Source organism: Sitophilus oryzae, unplaced genomic scaffold, assembly GCF_002938485.1.
Source record: "Sitophilus oryzae breed Bouriz unplaced genomic scaffold, Soryzae_2.0 scaffold_2006_pilon_pilon, whole genome shotgun sequence".
Classification (NCBI taxonomy): domain Eukaryota; kingdom Metazoa; phylum Arthropoda; class Insecta; order Coleoptera; family Curculionidae; genus Sitophilus; species Sitophilus oryzae.
The window spans coordinates 4,258,202-4,276,943 of NW_022146732.1; the positions used below are offsets into that span (position 1 = coordinate 4,258,202).

General features: G+C 31.5%; 1 long non-coding RNA gene across 1 annotated transcript in view; it reads left to right on the forward strand.

Moving 5' to 3' along the window:
• Positions 1-18,742, forward strand: part of LOC115883951 — a 63,176-nt gene that overhangs the window by 33,466 nt on the left and 10,968 nt on the right. The gene's annotated exons all lie outside the window — the stretch shown is intronic.

Below are 18,742 nucleotides of genomic sequence, written 5' to 3' on the forward strand. Positions count from 1 at the left end.
AATAGTAGATAAAATAGTACTTTAACCGCAAGGGTAGATTAAATGCAAAAAAAGCAGTGCAAAGAAATTTCACATCTTCTGGGTTTAAAATTTTTGACTTTTTCCGTCTGTAACCGCTACATAACTGCTTCAAGAAAGCAGGCCTGGATTAAGGGGGGGGCTATGGGGGCTATAGCCCCAGGCCCCGTCATTGAGAGGGGCCCCCAAATTAGGAGAATTTAAAATCGAGATTCATAGAGTTAAATCGAGATTAGTTAAATGAAAATGTACATATATTACGAAAAATACCGATTTGTAACAAAAACCGATTTTTCGTCACATATTGTTATAAATCTTCAATTTATTACTAAAACTATATTTTAATAAGTAAAATAATAACTAAAACTGTGTTTTAAAAACAATAAAAAAATAAAATCCAGCCTGGAACACCTGCAACAGTGCAACAGAAATATATTTAGTCTTATTAAATATATTGCAACAGCCAACTTGTTATTCTCATAATGTCAAAAACAGACTCTTTTTCTTTTCTTTTTTGGGCGGCAAAACATTTTCCCAAAAAAATATCAAGATTGCTGCATAGACAATGGCTTGTTCTTTTTAAATGTTTCTGGATGGATGGATTACCGAAAGCCGAAAGCGCTAGGGGAATTACTCAGATTAGATTCCTCTTTTTTATGCTATTTGATTAGGTATTTTTGCATAGCGCATCTATGAAATAAGTGATTGCCAATAATAGATTTAAGAAAACAAGAACAATGATACGTTTTTGAATTGTGTAGTGTATACCAGTATTTTAAAAAATGTCATGTAGAAAATATCTTAGTGGATCTGCTAAACGTAAGGTAGGAATCAGTTTTAGCCTTATTACGCATTTACTGGATATGATCATTTATATAATAACTTTGGTATTAACAATTTAATTTACAATAACTTTCTTAAGTTTCTTCTTTTAAAAATAAGCGCATTAACATATAATAGGTACATACTTTCTCTGGGCCGCTTACAAAAGATAAAAAGACAAACGAATTGAAAAACTAAAAAGTCTCTCGTCATAAAGGCCATAAAATACTATTCCTTTTTTAAAAATAAACTTTATGAAAAATGAAAAAGAATTCCCGTATGCTCATAAAATATAAAAAATTCGAGAACTACTCCAATTTTGAAAATTGCTAAACAATACTCGTATTAATGAGAGATATTGATGTTTTAAGAGTTTTAAGCCTTATTTTAAGCAACATTTTTCAATAATATACAGTGTGTTCCGAAACTATTATGCCAAAATGTAAGGATTGGTAGATCTCGCCAAAATATTTTGAAATGGGTTACTAATGGTCGGAAGAGCGTCGTTTTCAAAATAGAAGGTGTTAAACTTTTAAGAAAAAATCTATACAGGTGGCCCACCGAAAACTTTCCACCCGGGTTTCTTGCTTGTAAATAAATAATTCGAAAAATGCTCGGACACGTCGATTTTGTTTTTCAGGGAGACTTATTTTTTGGTATTTGCACCCTCTTTGCTTGCACCCCTTTGACGGAGTAACTATCACCCTTAAAATTTTAAATGGAATAGGGGGTCGAGTGATACCTTGTTAAAAAGTCTTTTGAGTCTTTTTATATCTGTAGAGTTTGAAGTCTCTATTGCAATTCGCGTTGAATGGTACGCCACTACTTTTTAAATAAAATTAATATTATTTTTCAAATCCCCATTCAATTTACAACATATTTTATTTCTTGACTTTTTGTGTCCGACGCACCGTTTTCGCGTAAAAAATAAAAACCATTTTCATGCATGACCAAATCGCTAAAATGTTATCATAAATTTTAATAGCAAAATTTGTAAAACGGCAAATTTAAGTTTAAAAAGATTTTTTATTTTCCAAAAACTTCTTTCTATGAACATAGTACGAACTAAAATGCCCAAAACCTAAATTGTCGTTTTTCAAGTTTTACCATTAAAATTTACATTACCATTTTAGCGATTTGGCCATGTATGAAAATGCCGAAAATGGTTTTTATTTTTTTAAGCGAAAACGGTGCAATAATATTCAATTCAATAATATTTTGTTTAAGTACCGTAGGGTGGTATACAGTGGTGTAATAGATATTAAAAAAGATCGATTTTTTTTCACCTGTACACCCTGTATTTTGAAAACGACGCATTTCCGACCATCAGTTTTGGCGAGATCTACCTACCTTTAGATTTTGATACAATAGTTTCGGAACACCCTATATTTTTAAATCTACGAAAACTTAGGGATATTTTAAATTAATTTCAGATTCAAGAAGAAAAACTAATTAAGTGAAAATAACAGCAATGAGGAAAAAATAATCCGACCTGGGGGCCCCAAGGGTAGCCTATAGCCCCGGGCCCCCTAGGACCTTAATCCGGCACTGCAAGAAAGCTATGCGCTTGTTATATCTACAAAGTTTAGATGTTACTATACTACTACGGAAATTTAAACGGAATAGCTTATCCTTCACATTGAAATATCAATGTTTTCATTGACCAGTATTGTACTTTTTAGCATTGAATAGTACGACCATAAACTGGACGGCTACATTTTCTTTGATTTTTCAGAAAAATATACTAAAAGTATGTTTTCACTTGATCTTTCTTCTCGTACGTTTTTTAATTGCTTTCATTTTTGAAAAATTTTGTGTTCCTTTTCATAAGTTATTCGGGATTTAAATGGTAAAAGTAGTTTGGATATGGCGTTTGTCGCCTCAGCCTGAATATCTGCTGGTAATTTACTTATTTCGTTTTGAGCCATTTCTGGCTCCAATTCAATCAGCGATCGACATGAAAGAGAATTAAAAAATATTGACTCAAAACTGACAGCTAAAGAGACAGCTTTATTTTATTTGTCAAATTACATAGAAACCAGCGCCAACCCAGCACAATATTTTTTCTACTCGTAATAAATTCCTTGAAATAATAATTTCTGAATATTTTTTAAAACGTAACTCTCTATGGAAAAAATATTATTTTATACACGACGATAAAATTGCATTATCGTCTCCCGAAATTCTTTCGGAAGTTCTCATTTATTTTGTTCTTTGTGTTGTGCTGGTTTTTCTGGTGAATGTGTTTTTGCTGGTTTTTGGGAATCTGATGTTTGCTAAAAAAAATTCGTGACGGAACATTGAGAAAATGGTTTTTAGAGGGCGCCAAAATAAACGTTTTTTTGCTTATAATACCAGAAATATAAATTTTTCAGAAATAATATTTCTATACAAAATAAAAGTAGGCAAGATTAGGCTCTAGCGCTCGTTAAAGATTAACGCCAAAATCAATTTTTTTTCTTGAAAAGACCGGAACAAATTCCTTTATAAAAAGTTAGGTTGCAACAAATAAACTTAAAAAATAATACTGTTAGCATCATCATCATCATTTTCAGGTTATTCAACCATTTCCAATTATTGTGTAGCCTCCCTAACATATTTAGACACTCTCCTTGTAGTGGGGCCCATTGTTGACTATGCGGGCCCAAGTTATCCCTGCCAATTTCCTAATATCCTGGTTCCATCTCAGGTTTGGTCTTCTTTTAGGTCTCTTAATTCCTCCCATGCTGTAATTTTTGTTGTCCATCTGTTGTCCGTCCTTCTTGCCGGGTGTCCTGTCCATTACCACTGGAGGGATTTGATTCTATGGAGGGCATTTATTGTGAGTCTTTTGTCGTATCCACTCTATTCTTTTACGGTCTTTCTTGGTTATTCCCACCATATTTCGTTCCATTGCGCGTTGTGCAGGTTTTGCATGCATAGGTAGGGTTGCCAACCGTCCTCTATTCTAGAGGACAGTCCTCTTTTCTCGCGCGCATTGAAAAAGTCCTATTTTTTATATACTAAAGTCAAAACCTAAAAAATATTCGTCTATCGCCACAAAGGCTTTTAAAAATTTTTAATCTGTGTCTTTCGCTGCTCCCACTCGTTTGTACAGAAAAAAGCAAAACATGTTAAACTATTTTTTGTTTAATTACTGTTAGCTTATGCTTTAAAAAAATTTGAAAATGGTTTGTTTTATTTTAACAAGTTTTGAGTCCAAAGTAGGTAAATACTATACACTTGGGAAGGTTTCAAAAAATGTTTCGCCTGTGTCTCTTTTTTACTCTCTCGTCCTCTATTTTTTATTGTGAAAGTTGGCAACCCTATGCATAGGTCATGACTGGTAGTACACATTGGTAGGATCTTTTTAAATAAAACAACTTAAATATTCACAAAAACATCGTCTAAAAGACTTAATGTTTGTTTATAATCAAAACTTTGGGAGTTATATGCTCAAACATATTAAAGTACCAATAATTTAATCAAAATTTAACAAGATCGATCTAAATATTTATCCAGTTCCTTTTACTCCTTGTTTACGATTTAAATAAACAAGAACAGACTAGATTAAAACACCGAAATCACCATTAAAGTTACTTGCACTGATTGACTGGCATTAAGTACCGTAGTTTGATACAAGAAAAATATTAAAGTGTTTAAATTTTACTGTATGATTCATTCTAATTCTTTCACTTAGCGTATGAAAGTGGTACAACAAATTTATGTTATTTTATTTATTTATTTTGTATCTGTATTTTTTGGCAAAGGCCCAGCTAAAAAACGTCGAAACACCCACCGATAATATGCCAAAGAAAAAAAACAAAAGAAAATTTTAATGAAAAAAAAATATTCCGCTGATTCTAAAAACAATAGCAATTATCGGGTTTTAAATTACATTTCTAACATAACTAACAAAATGTCCAATAATTTCAATAAAATAGGATGTAAAACTATTAAAGTAAATAAAAGGAATTTAGGTCAAATTTTATTAAATAACAAAGACAAAACTAATGTCAAAAATAATTCGGGTGTATATAGGGTGGATTTCGATAATTGTGATGCCGTGTATGTACAGGGTGTCCTATTTTGGTTGAAATCATACGGTATCTCCGTTATTAGTGAAGATAGAAGGGTGCGGTTTGCACAAACCTATCTCACTTTTTTGTCAAACGGAAGATGCCGTAAACAAAATTTTCATAGCCCTCTTCGTTTCCGAGCTACAGGGTCTTTTTGAAAATTTTGCAATTTCGGACACCTCCTGTATCTCTGTTATTGTTAAATCTATCGAGAAGGTGAAAACTGTTTATTTTGGAACTTTTTACGTAGAATACAGTGGCGTAGTCTGTTTTTCTACCAAAAAAATATTTTTGAAAATATGAACTAAAGTTATGTTTTTTTAAATGGAACACCCTGTATATTTATAAATCATATGATCTGTCTTGCCATAAGCTTCTCAAAAATATATATCACTCTATATTTATTTTCACTATTTACTGCAATATTTAAAAGTTTTTATTAAAAGATCATATTTATTAGTAGGCCATGATTGATAATAAAAGAAACTAAAGAATTATTAAAAGTATACTGCTATCTGTCTCTTGTTTTATTTTGGGAGCCGCTAATAAATTCTTTATATATTAGGGAAACTTAACTCTCTACCGCTATTTGTAAATCTTGGAATACGTGTATACGTAAGAATAATCTATCGTATCGGAAATTTTAGATATTCCTTTAGCTAATTTACGTGAAATATACTTTCAGCAAGATGGGGAACATTCCCCCTCATAACTATGGAAATATTAGAATACTGTTAAATTATTATTTTTCAAATCAATGAATTGGAACCAATGAACGCATATTGATAGCCTCCTCGATTCCCGGATTTCGCCGTTCTCGATTTCTGATTTTGGGGATTATTGAAATACGAAATATATCGTGGGCACTACAACAATGACGAACACCTGAAAAATGCTTTAATAATTCAAGATTTAGATATTTGCAAACCCATCCCGTTATAAAAAAAAGAAAAATATATTCACAGTTTCAGTGGTAACAGTTATTTCAAAAGTAAAATATATCAATCCCAAATAAATTTTAATATGTGTATGACTATTTTAATAAATACCATTTTGATTTTTTGTTATTTATCACGGCCTACTATTAAGAAAATGATATATTTTAACTATTGCAGTAATTAGTGAAAATAAATATAGAGTGATATATATATTTTTTTGAGAAGCTTATGGCAAGACAGATCATATGATTTATAAATATACAGGGTGTTCCATTTGAAAAAACATAACTTTAGTTCATATTTTCAAAAATATTTTTTTGGTAGAAAAACAGACTACGCCACTATATTCTACGTAAAAAGTTCTACAATAAGCAGTTTTCGCCTTCTCGATACCTTTAACAATAATAGAGATACAGGGTTGTCCCAAATTGCAAAATTTTTGAAAAGACCCTGTAGCTCAGAAATGAAGAGGGATATGAAATTTTTGTTTGCAGTATCTTAGGCCAAACTGTACTATCTGTGCATAGGCCCAAACAGGTAAAAATTTAGATATCAAGATTAAAGAACATATAAAATATATTAATAATCTCCAGCAAAGTCACGGTCTAGCAACCCATTGTATATTAAATAATCACACAATTAATGAAAACTCAATTAAGTTATTACATTAAGAAACAAAAGGCAGACGCTTAAATTACCTTGAACAGTTAGAAATATTAAAATCAGCTAAAAACGACAATAATGTAAACGACCAACAAGGATTTCTAATCGCATTTTTTATTATCCCTATTGTAAACTCCTTAAACCCACCACTATAGCAAATATACAGGTTGGTCCGAACTAGTGATGTGTCGGTATTTGAGCAACGCGATTTTGGAGCGATATTTTTTTGTGAAGTCGTGTCGCGCTCCACAACGAATCAGGAACCTGTTACTGAAGAACCACGATAATTTGCAAATAAATTATTTATAATCGCTCTTGAAGTTAGCTCGAACAGTAGTAACCGCATAGCGACGTGTTTAGCTCCAGCCGTCGCGATTTCGTCGGTCGTCAACAGTAATATTTGGAACTGGTATGTCCGTAGCGCCGCGCGATCTCGATTGGGACGTGTTCGCTCCAGCCGTCGCGCTCCTAGAGTTTTAGGTTTTAGTTCCCTGTCGCGAACAGAAATAACTGCTGTAACTGATCATCGACGCTCGACCTCGGCGGCGAAGTACTTCGTTCCAGCAGTCGCCGGAGCGCTTCTAGGGCTCCGTTTTCGCCTGTTGCGATTTGGTCGGTTACTACTGGCGTTGGTGCTCCCGTCGCTACGTTACTTTCGAAATGGCGATTTTTGATATGTACTAGACATGGTATAAAATAGCGTTTTAGAGAGATGAAACGTAAAAGCAAATAAAATAAAATAAAAATGTTATTTGCTTTTATACATTTATATAAGTTTTATTGTTTATACAGGGTTGTTCACCACATACGACACGGAGCATTGTAGCTAAATGATTAGATTTTTACAAATTGTAAGTTTTGGGTTCGTTGAAGGACTATTAGAGCTACAATTTAAAAATATTTTTACACGATACAGAGTGTGCCAAATATGTAAAAAATATTATAGTTGTATTTTTTTAAATGGAACACCCTATATATTATACAATTTTTAGATTCTACGAATGAAATAAAGGTAAAATTGATTAAGGTTTATCACACTTAAACCTTACCGTTTTTGAAATATTTTCAATTTTGTGAAATTGCAGTAAAAAATTTAAGGCTTCATTTCTCCAAGGGTATCAAAGTTTTTAATACTACATATTTACTGAAGATTATTTATTGACTAGATATTGTGTTGCGATAATAAAAATTATACTTTCTTATACAGAGTGTCCAAAAATTTATGTTAAATAATGACTAACTTTAAACGACTGTAATTTGTTTAATTTAAATGGAACACCCTGTATATTTTACTTAATTCGTATGCACTATTTCTATCAATGTCTATGTCTATCAAATGTCACGATGTCTATCAAATTATATTAGACCGTTTTTTACCTATCTCTTCAAGTTTTCGTAGAAAATGCCTTTTCTTATAATTTAGACCCCATTTATCACTATACCTATGGAATATTGACATTTTAGATTATTTTTAAAGATGTAACAAATTTTCAAAGAGTACAGATACTAATATCGTCGATATAGTTCGATTATTTCATTAAAAAATTTAAAAAAAATGTTTAAATATTATTTGTTAAAAAGGACCAATTAATATGATCCTAGTATTCAGACTACATTAATTGACTGTTTAGGTTAATTAATCAATACTAAAAACTAAAAAAAAAATCCAAATTCTAAAAAACTGAATTTTGCATGTGCATTAGACAGTATAAATTTTATTTTAATTTTTGACGAATACTTATTTTTATAACAGAGACGTTCATTTTCGTAACTTATTATTATATTGATTTCTGAGTCAAATCCACATTTATTTAGAATAATTTATTAATTGAAGTAGTATGTAATTAACTAATTTTTGGGAGGAAATTGTATTTAATAGGTATACTCTTTTACAAAGATTTAAATAGTTTTCTGTTTGTAACAAATGGGCTTGCAATATTATTATTTTTGAATAGTATTTTGTACATATCTTACTTTAAAAAAAATCTAAAATATCAATATTCCATGGGTATAGTGATAAATGAGGTCTAAATTATAAAAAATGCATTTTCTTCGAAAACTTGAAGAGATAGGTAGAAAATGGTATAGTACAATTTGATAGACAATTAAATTGTGCATCTAAATCACGTAAAATATACAGGGTGTTCCATTTAAGTTAAACAAGTTATTGTCGTTTAAAGCTAGTAATTATTTAATATAAATTTTTGGACACTCTGTATAAGGAAGTATAATTTTTATTATTGCAACACAATATCTGATCGATAAATAATCTTCAGTAAATATGTAGTATTAAAAACTCCGATACCCTTGGAGAAATGAAACCTTAAATTTTTTACTGCAATTTCAAAAAATTGAAAATATTTCAAAATCGGAAAGTTTAAGTGTGATAAACCTTAATCAAATTTACCTTTATTTTAATCGTAGAATCTAAAAATAGAATAATATACAGGGTATTCCATTTAAAAAAAATACAACTATAATGTTTTTTACTTATTTGGGACACTCTGTATCTTTTAAATTATTTTTAAATTGTAGCTCTAATGGTCCTACAACGAACCCAAAACTTACAATTTGTAAAAATTTAACCGTTTAGCTACAATACTCCGTGTCGTATGTGGTGAACAACCCTGTACAAGTTTATGGCTGGAATTGCAGAAAACCGATCATCAATAAAGAATTTTTTTGACAGTGATTTTGACAGTGATTTGTAGCGATTTTTACCAAGAGAAATTTTTTACGTAAAAAACTTCGCAAATGTATATTTTCTCACTCAGTAGTTTTATACAGGTACGGACGAAAAGTTATTACACTTAAAAACATTTAAAACACATGTAAGTGGCTCCTTCTACAAATAGGAGTCATATTGACATCAAAATCAAATTGCTCATGTCAAAAAACTTCCAGACACCAATTTCCATCCAAATATTGACGTTACTTCAGAAATTATTTGGTAAAAATCGGAATAAAAATGAAACTTCTACACCCTGTATCTCCGAAACTAAGCATTTTAGAACATACATTTATACGAACTTTTCTACTTATTTTTATCTGCAGAAAATGCTGCCGAAGTTTCCGGAATACAGTTTGGACCACCCTGTATATCGTTGCAATGTAGTGAGACGGTTAGTTTTAAAAAACTCTTGAAGAAGGCCTAGCAACCCGAAATATATGTAGAGATAAAGTTACTCTTATGATAAATCTAAAAACGTGTTTTATTAAAATATCTACTAATATTAATATTTCTTGAAAACATTTTATAGGTACATACTTCTTCACGGAAATAGTTATTCAAAAATATGAAACTCTATCCCCGTAGTAAATTTTCCATATAAAACCAGTTATATGTTATAAAATTGATTCTGCAGTTAATTGGCAACAGATTTTACCGTAAGTCGGCTGGGCTGAAACTGGTTCTTCTGAAAAAGCTGCGACCTGATGAGGAATTCTACTTATTCCGCGAATATTCAGAGAGCATATATGTGTCTAGAAAGTAGTAAGTCGCAACAAATTTAATATTGTTGCAGTTGTACCGTGTGTTGCATCGCCGACTTGAACATAGGAAATCCCATGTAAATTTTAAAAATGATAAATAAGTTGTCCCCATTTTATTTTACAGAAAAATGTATTTGAAACATTTGAAAGAACTCCTTAAAATGTAGCAAATTGTTCATTTTGAATGGTTTATACGAATCCGTTCTTGAGTTATGAGAGATACAGAAATACTATAAATCAGGCGTAATTTCACCCGTCCATTCAGTCGCATCGTCTAACGTCGCTTAACTTCGGTGATACAGAAGACAATTCTATATTACTAAAAGGCAATAATTTCTTCTTTCTAGAAATACCAGGCTTTCAGTTTATTTTGAAAATTTCCAAAGAAATGGTCGTTTCTTAAAAGTATTTTCTATTGGTAAATTGTTTAATAGAAAATAATTCAATAAATAAATTACAGGAAAAAAAAATATATATCAAGCTTAACATTTTTCCAATTAAAATCACAATTTTAATTAATTGTATAGTAATTAAGTAAATTAATAATAAACATTTAACCACCGGGCAGTGGTAATTATCAGAACCAAGTATAAACTGTAATTATTTCAGAAATAATAAACGGGTATTAATAAGAAACATATATGTATGTTGCATATGTATAACATCAGTATTAAGAATTCGTTTTGTAAAATTCAGAAAACCGAGTGAAAACAGGTTTCTTTAATTGATTCTATATCGTAATGACAGACTGAGTGTTTAATTTTGTATGTGTATAAAAATTTAATTAAAATGTCAATGTTTGGCTGAAAATAAGAACAAAATATATGGTTTAATATGTTAGCAGATTTGTAATCGATACTATCATTAAAATTGACATATAGTTACAGAAACTTAAGTATTTTTTTGTTAAATGTCTGAATTATTTTTTTGTTAATTATTTTAATTATTGTTCATTTGTTGCTTCAATTGAGTTAGACATTTTTAACCCATCAACAGCTACACTGAGTAATTTTCCTTTAATCGCTACAGAGTGGTCCTGTAGACACCTCTATTAAATCACATAATTCAATAGAAAATAAAATGTTTTTTTTTACATGAGTTAGTTAAAAATATTATACACATAATAGAAACAGTTATGAATGGGCAATCAAACATTATTTAAAATTCCTTTCAAGCCTTCCCAAACACCCACGATTTTTTTTTTATCTGCATTATTTAAAAAATACTTAATGAATTTAAGTATTGATATGATACTTATTTCGTCGACCAGTCGACCGCGACGAATCTGCTATATCCCCTTCCACGTCTCTTAGCAATGTACACAGTTTCTCGGTTTATTTCATACGTTTGGCAACGTTTTTATTGTTCTCTCTTTGTTCAGTGCATTATAAACGTATTGTACTCTTCTTATGTACGGAAATCTCGACCCAAGACTAACGTTTAAAAGACGTTTACAAAATATAGAGGGATGTTTAGCGCTAGGTGTCTGACAGACCACTCTGTAGCCGTTAAGTATTTAACCATAACCATAAGGGTTGTGTGTTTCATTTTGAGGCACAGAACCCTGAAAATTGAAAACCAATTTATTTTTTTAACATCATCCAGTCAGTATTTCTCCACTACATCAAATCATCACATACAACCCAACGAAATCTGACAACATTCCCTTTCAGAAACGCGCCTCATACCATCCCCCTATTTTCTTCACCCTTCGCGACCGACAAAAATCATCACCCTCGACCTCGCTCCCCTCTCCCCTTCCACCCTGCGTTCCCCGCGCATCATGTTCCGCGCAGTGCGAAATCAGGGCGTGGGAAATCGATGGAGCAGCAGCGGCAGCACGAACCACCCCGGATCATCGGTGATATTTGGGGGGAGGGCGGAGTGTGACGGTCTTTTGAACGTCGTCGGCTCTCCATCTCCAGTCCAGTGATGCCAGTTCTACAGATTTTTCGGTAGATATACCGATTTTGGCAGTCGATCTATCGAAAAGACCATATTTTCAACGAATTTCATTCTGCAGAATAATTTAGTGTCATAGATATTAAAAAGGAATTTTTTATTTTACTTTTCTTGGGTATTAGGTTCTGGTTTCTTCTTTTCTCTAAATTAAGTCAAAAGCTACTTTTTTTCGTGATCTTTAATCCTCAAAAAACAAACAAACATTTCCGCCAAGATCACGAAAAAAAGTAGCTTTTCTCCTTTTTTATTCTATGGCTTAATTTAAACTTACCGTTTTTTAAATAACAAATATTGTAATATTTGAGGGGCGTTTTCACCTTCTTGGAATTTGAGATTCGAGAAACACCTCCTTATCGAACCTCTACACCCCACAGTCAATCCGTTTGCCAAAAATCAGCTTTAAACGTCAAGCAGTTTAAGCAGAATCGTGATTACTCAATGGTCATATTTTATGAAAGACCCTGTATAATTTTTTAAAAAATCTTAAAATATGTAAAACAACAAAATAAAATATACGTGTTTAAGAGTTTTTCCGAAAAACTCACCGGTTTTTAAATAAAAGATATTCTAATATTTGAGGGGTGGTTTCACCCCCTTACAATTTGAGTTTCGAAAAATCCCTTCTTATCGAACCTCTACACCTTAAAATCAATCCGTTTTACAAAAATCAGCTTTTTACGTCAAGCGTTTTAAGCAGCAGGATCGTGATTAATTTTATTAATAACCAGATTTTTCGAAACACCCTGTATACATTTTTAAAAAATCTTAAAATATGTAAAAAACAAAATAAAGTATACGTGTTTAAGCGTTTTTTCGGAAACTTGACCGTTTTTTAAATAAAAAATATTGTAATATTTGAGGGGTGGTTTCGTCCCTTGGAACTGGAATTTCAAAAAATCCCTTCTTATCGAACCTCTACACCCTAAATTGAGCTTCTTAGGTTGAGTGGTTTGAGCAGGATCGTGATTAACATACACTTTTTATACACAAACAATTTTATTTATTTCAACCAATGCCGTCCATATGGGTTTTGTATTGAATATTTTTGACACCACTAAATTAATGTTAAAGAAGCAGAAAATTTATTTAGTTCAATGCTACGGAAAGCTTGATAATAGTTATCGAAAAATTTGATACTCTAACAACAGCAAAAAATATGACATTAATCAAAATTAATAATAACCATCTATCAAAGAATGAAATCTAAATTATATTGCCATAGAAAAAACTTTTAGTTTTTAGGAATTTTTAGAGAAAAAAATTAACCGTAATTTCACGTTTTTTTATAACTTTCTCTAAAACTGTATGGAAATTTGTATAACGGTATTAACCATTTTAGAACAAGTAAAATTTTTTATAAAGAATGCATTTTTCTCAAAATGTCAATAATAAAAAAGTTTTTCTTCTTGTAAAGATAATCCGTACATATCTAGTGAAGGTAAAGATTCCTCCGACTATTTCTAAACGAGTATTAAGTACCTAGATGATGAAAATTAGAATTCCCAAAAGTATTTAAAGATATTTTGAATAATTTTATACAGTATATACTAGGAGGTGTTTAGCAACAGGGTCCATAGAAAAAACTCTATTTTTTGGGACTAAAACGATATTTATTAATTTATTTAAGACTTTCGTCCTGTATATTCATATTTAATATACAATTTTGTATTGTTTGTAATTTTCAAGCATTATTTTATACCCCAGAAACAATTTCTATCGAATTTTGACCAAGTTATCTACGGAAAACAAAATTGCGGTTGCGGCAACACTGTCGCGCCTCCATCTCCCGTCCTGCACGGCCTGGTTTCCTGCTGTCGTTGCTGGCACTGACGTGCGTGTGCCAGCCTGCTTGCTAGTCGCGTCACTGAGTGGTGTGTAAGTGTGTGTGTGGATTGCGCGTCTCTGTAAAAAGTGAGATGTCGTTGGCGTTGAGAGGAAGAAGAAGACCGGGGGAGGATGTTCCTGATTAGAATTGACACTGTGCGGGAGTACGCGAGTGATGGAAGAACGTCGTGACTGGTGAGCTACATTTCCAAACGCATTGTGTTAGATTCAAGCATCAGGAACATATACAGTGTGAGTTTCCTACGATGTTCTCTATGGGTATCTCGGAAACTACTGGAGATAGAGAGTCGGTTAAATGGCGAAAGAATTGCAGTTTTGTGGGGTCATAAATATGCGCCTTTCAGATTTTTGAAAAAGTTCATGGCTTACTAGATATTTCGAAAAAAAGATTCGGCTATTTTAAAAATTGTCCCTAATTCCATTATTAGCTATTTTAGACAAAAAGTTTCCAGATAAAAGTTGTAGATAATCACATCCTTAATGAGATTGTGTCCTCCGTTTTTTTTCTAAAGCCTGTCATTTGTGACATATGACACAAACATATGTTTTTTTAAATGGAAACCATAGTTGGCCATGACTTTATAAAAAGCACCATTTTTTAAGCTTTTCAGCGATATAGGCTATAATATGTTTTCTTCGAAAATTATCGAGTTATAGCCAATTCTTATCATTTTTAAATAATTTCACTTAGTTAGCCATGGAAACAAGTTTAATCGTCTTTGCTCTCATAAGTGTGAAGCTGCCACATCCAAACTTTGTAAATTAAAATAATCAAAAATTGTAAATATGAATTTTCCAAATGATGAAAAACGTGTAAGATTATTGGTTCAACTTTTCTTGACCATACATTTTCGAGGATACGTTGACCGATGAATGTTATGTTTTTTAGAGAACGATTTTCAAGACTTGTTAGAAAAGTTAAATTTAGTTATAGCCAATTCTTATTTGACTAATTTCATTCAATTATTCTGTTGTGATTTATAACTTTTAAAAAGTCAGAATATATTACTAAACGGTTCTTTAGAATTTATATAATACAAACTAAAATTTAAAAAAATAATATCACTTGTATACACTTTAAGTTATTTTAGAAAATGTTCAAAAAATCCGCCATTGTTTTGAGTTACAACTTTTTAAAACTGAATTATTACCTATTCTCACAGAAGGACCGGTCGACTTCGAGTGCCTCTCTTAATTCATAAGTTCTTTTGTAAACCTTATTGTTAACCATACCGCATAAAAAAATCTAAAATGGATAGGTCAGGTGATCGAGGAGGTCCATGCAATTAGTCCACCTCTTCCTATCCCTGAGTTTATATTATTATGATATAAATAATTTTTAACATTTCTTTTATTATGGGGGGGGGGGTCATGTTGGAAACACTCTATTGATGCGCGAGTATCTACACGCTTTTCTTCATTTGAAAAATTCATATTTACAATTTTTGTTTATTTTAATTTATAAAGTTTGGAAGTGACAGTTTCACATTTCTAAAGACAACGACGATTGAAGTTGTTTCCATGGCTAACTAAGCGAAGTTGTTTAAAAATGATAAAAATTGGCTCAGTAATTTTTCTAAAAATATATTATAGCTTATATCATTGAGAAACTTAAAAAATGGCGCTTTTTATGAAGTCATAGCCAGAAAAAAACATATGTTTGGGTCGTATATCAAAAATGTCAGGATTTAGAAAAAAACGGAGGACACAATCTCATTAAGAATGTGATGATCTACAACTTTTATCTGAAAACTTTTTGTCTAAAATAGATTATAATGGAATTAGGGACGATTTTTAACACAGCCAAAATTTGTTTTTTACAAATTATCTATAAGCCATGAACTTTTTCAAAAATCTGAAAAGCGCATATTGATGACCCCACAAAACTGCAATTCTTTTCCTATTTAACCGACTCTCTATCTCCAGTAGTTTCAGAGATACCCATAGAGAACATCGTAGAAAACTCACTATGTATTTGTTTAAACACTTTGTTGAAATTTAGCCAGCAAGTTTTTGATGCTCGCGCTGGGACAGAATTTGGCTTAACAGAGATTTTCTATTTTGCATTTTTTTGAGAAGAATTTTGGGTCGCGGTATCGCAAAGTGGGGTCTTGCCTTTAGATCATTTAGGTCTGGTTGGGATACTTGTGAATCTATATTTTAATAAACCTGAATGTTTTATCTACAGGGTGTTTCAAAACATGACATTCTATTACTAAGACTTCGCTGTCCGTCCCTCCGTCCGTCAGTCACAAAGGTCTATCTTATGAACCGTTATAGCTAGACAGTTGAAATTTTTACAGATAATGTATCTAATGTTGCTGTTATAGGAACAAATACTAAAAACAGAATTAAATAAATGTTTATAAATAAAAAAGTACTTTCACTAAACAAATCTTTTAAGTAAGAATTTTACATAGAATCTTTCAAGTCCTCGATGGCCGCGTGGTTAAAGGCGTTAGGACTTTACGCTGCTATGACGTTGAAGCCGTAGTAAGGCAGGTTCGAATCCTAGTCAAGGCGACTTTTTTTAATCGTTTTTTTTTAATTACATATTTATTTTTACTTTTTACATATTCATTATTGATTAATACAATTTTTAGTAATGTGTTTCTTCATTTTTTTATAAATTACTTATACGCGCATTCAAAATTTCAGCTAAATCGGAAAAAAAGTGTATAATAATATAGTATCTAATGTTGTATAGATAATGAATGGTACGGAATCCTTCGTGCGTGAGTCCGACTTGCACTTTTTTTGCATATTATGTGATGTTTTTGTTATGATTGTTGTTAGACAATTTATTGTATTAAATATCTGAAAAATATACCCACTCTGACACATAGAAAAATGAATATTTAATTTAGTAATTTAAATTCTGCATAACGCGTGTCTGCCTTTAGCGCCAATTTTAGTATGTAACAGGCAAATAATTTTATTGGCCAGGTGCCTTAGTAGAAGCCTGCAGAATAAATTTAATAGCGTCCCATCGTTCTTTTTCATAAATTTGCATGCTAAGTGCGAGCCGGATAAATAATTTGTCTAGAGTCTAGAGTGTAAAGTGTAAGTAATTAATATTTGAAGTTTATACTAATAAAATTATAGAATATTATAGTGAGGGAGATTGAGTTTTGCGCTTCTTCCATTAGTACTCCATGCTAACTTAATTCTTCTGTTGATTTCTGGTAGTAGAGATCCCGAGCTGTGTATTAGTTGTCCCAAATATATATATATTCTTCTTCTATTTTCACTGTTGTGTTATTAGAATGTTTTTTCTGTCTACTAGTTCGTTGTACAGGGTGTCCCATTTTGGTTGAAATCATACGGTATCTCCGTTATTAGTGAAGATAGAAGGGTACGGTTTGCACAAACCTGTCTCACTTTTTTGTCAAACGGAAGATGCCGTAAACAAAATTTTCATAGCCATCTTCGTTTCCGAGCTACAGGGTCTTTTTGAAAATTTTGCAATTTGGGACACCTCCTGTATCTCTGTTATTGTTAAAGCTATCGAGAAGGTGAAAACTGTTTATTGTAGAACTTTTTACCAAAAAAATATTTTTGAAAATATGAACTAAAGTTATGTTTTTTTAAATGGAACACCCTGTATATTTATAAATCATATGATCTGTCTTACCATAAGCTTCTCAAAAATATATATCACTCTATATTTATTTTCACTATTTACTGCAATATTTAAAAGTTTTTATTAAAAGATCATATTTATTAGTAGGCCATGATTGATAATAAAAGAAACTAAAGAATTATTAAAAGTATACTGCTATCTGTCTCTTATTTTATTTTGGGAGCCGCTAATTAATTCTTTATATATTAGGGAAACTTAACTCTCTACCGCTATTTGTAAATCTTGGAATGCGTGTATACGTAAGAATAATCTATCGTATCGGAAATTTTAGATATTCCTTTAGCTAATTTACGTGAAATATACTTTCAGCAAGATGGGGAACATTCAGCAAGATGGGGAACATTTCAAAAGTAAAATATATCAATCCCAAATAAATTTTAATATGTGTATGACTATTTTAGTAATACCATTTTGATTTTTTGTTATTTATCACGGCCTACTAATAAGAAAATGATATATTTTAAATATTGCAGTAAATAGTGAAAATAAATATAGAGTGATATATATTTTTGAGAAGCTCGTAGCAAGACAGATCATATGATTTATAAATATACAGGGTGTTCCATTTGAAAAAACATAACTTTAGTTCATATTTTCAAAAATATTTTTTGGTAGAAAAACAGACTACGCCACTGTATTCTACGTAAAAAGTTCTACAATAAGCAGTTTTCGCCTTCTCGATACCTTTAACAATAACAGAGATACAGGGGGTGTCCCAAATTGCAAAATTTTTGAAAAGACCCTGTAGCTCAGAAATGAAGAGGGCTATGAAAATTTTGTTTGCAGCATCTTCCGTTTGACGAAACAGTGGGACAGGTTTGTGCAAACCGCACCCTTCTATCTTCACTAATAACGGAGATACCCTATGATTTCAACCAAAATGGGACACACTGTACATTACTTTAGTTTTTGCTAAATTCTTTTTGAGACCTACTTTATTGCTGGCTGTATTCAGTTCGTTAATTTGTGCTTGTAGTCCTTCAGGACTATTGGCAATTAGAACTATTATCAGCGAATCTTAGATGGTTAAGATATTCTCCATCTATTTCTATTCTTTGTTGGTCCAGTCTAGTTGCCGGAAGATTTCTTCTAGTGTTGCTGTAAACAGCTTTAGGGATATATAGTTCCTGTCGTGCTCCTTTGCCAGTTGGCAACTCTGGGGTTGTTTTATATATTATTACTCTTACTTTGGCTTCCTTGTATATATTGGCAAGAGTTTCTATATAAGGCATGTCAATAGCTTGTTTTGCTAGGACTTCCATTATTGTCTTAGGATATTATATTATTCAGTCGAAAGCCTT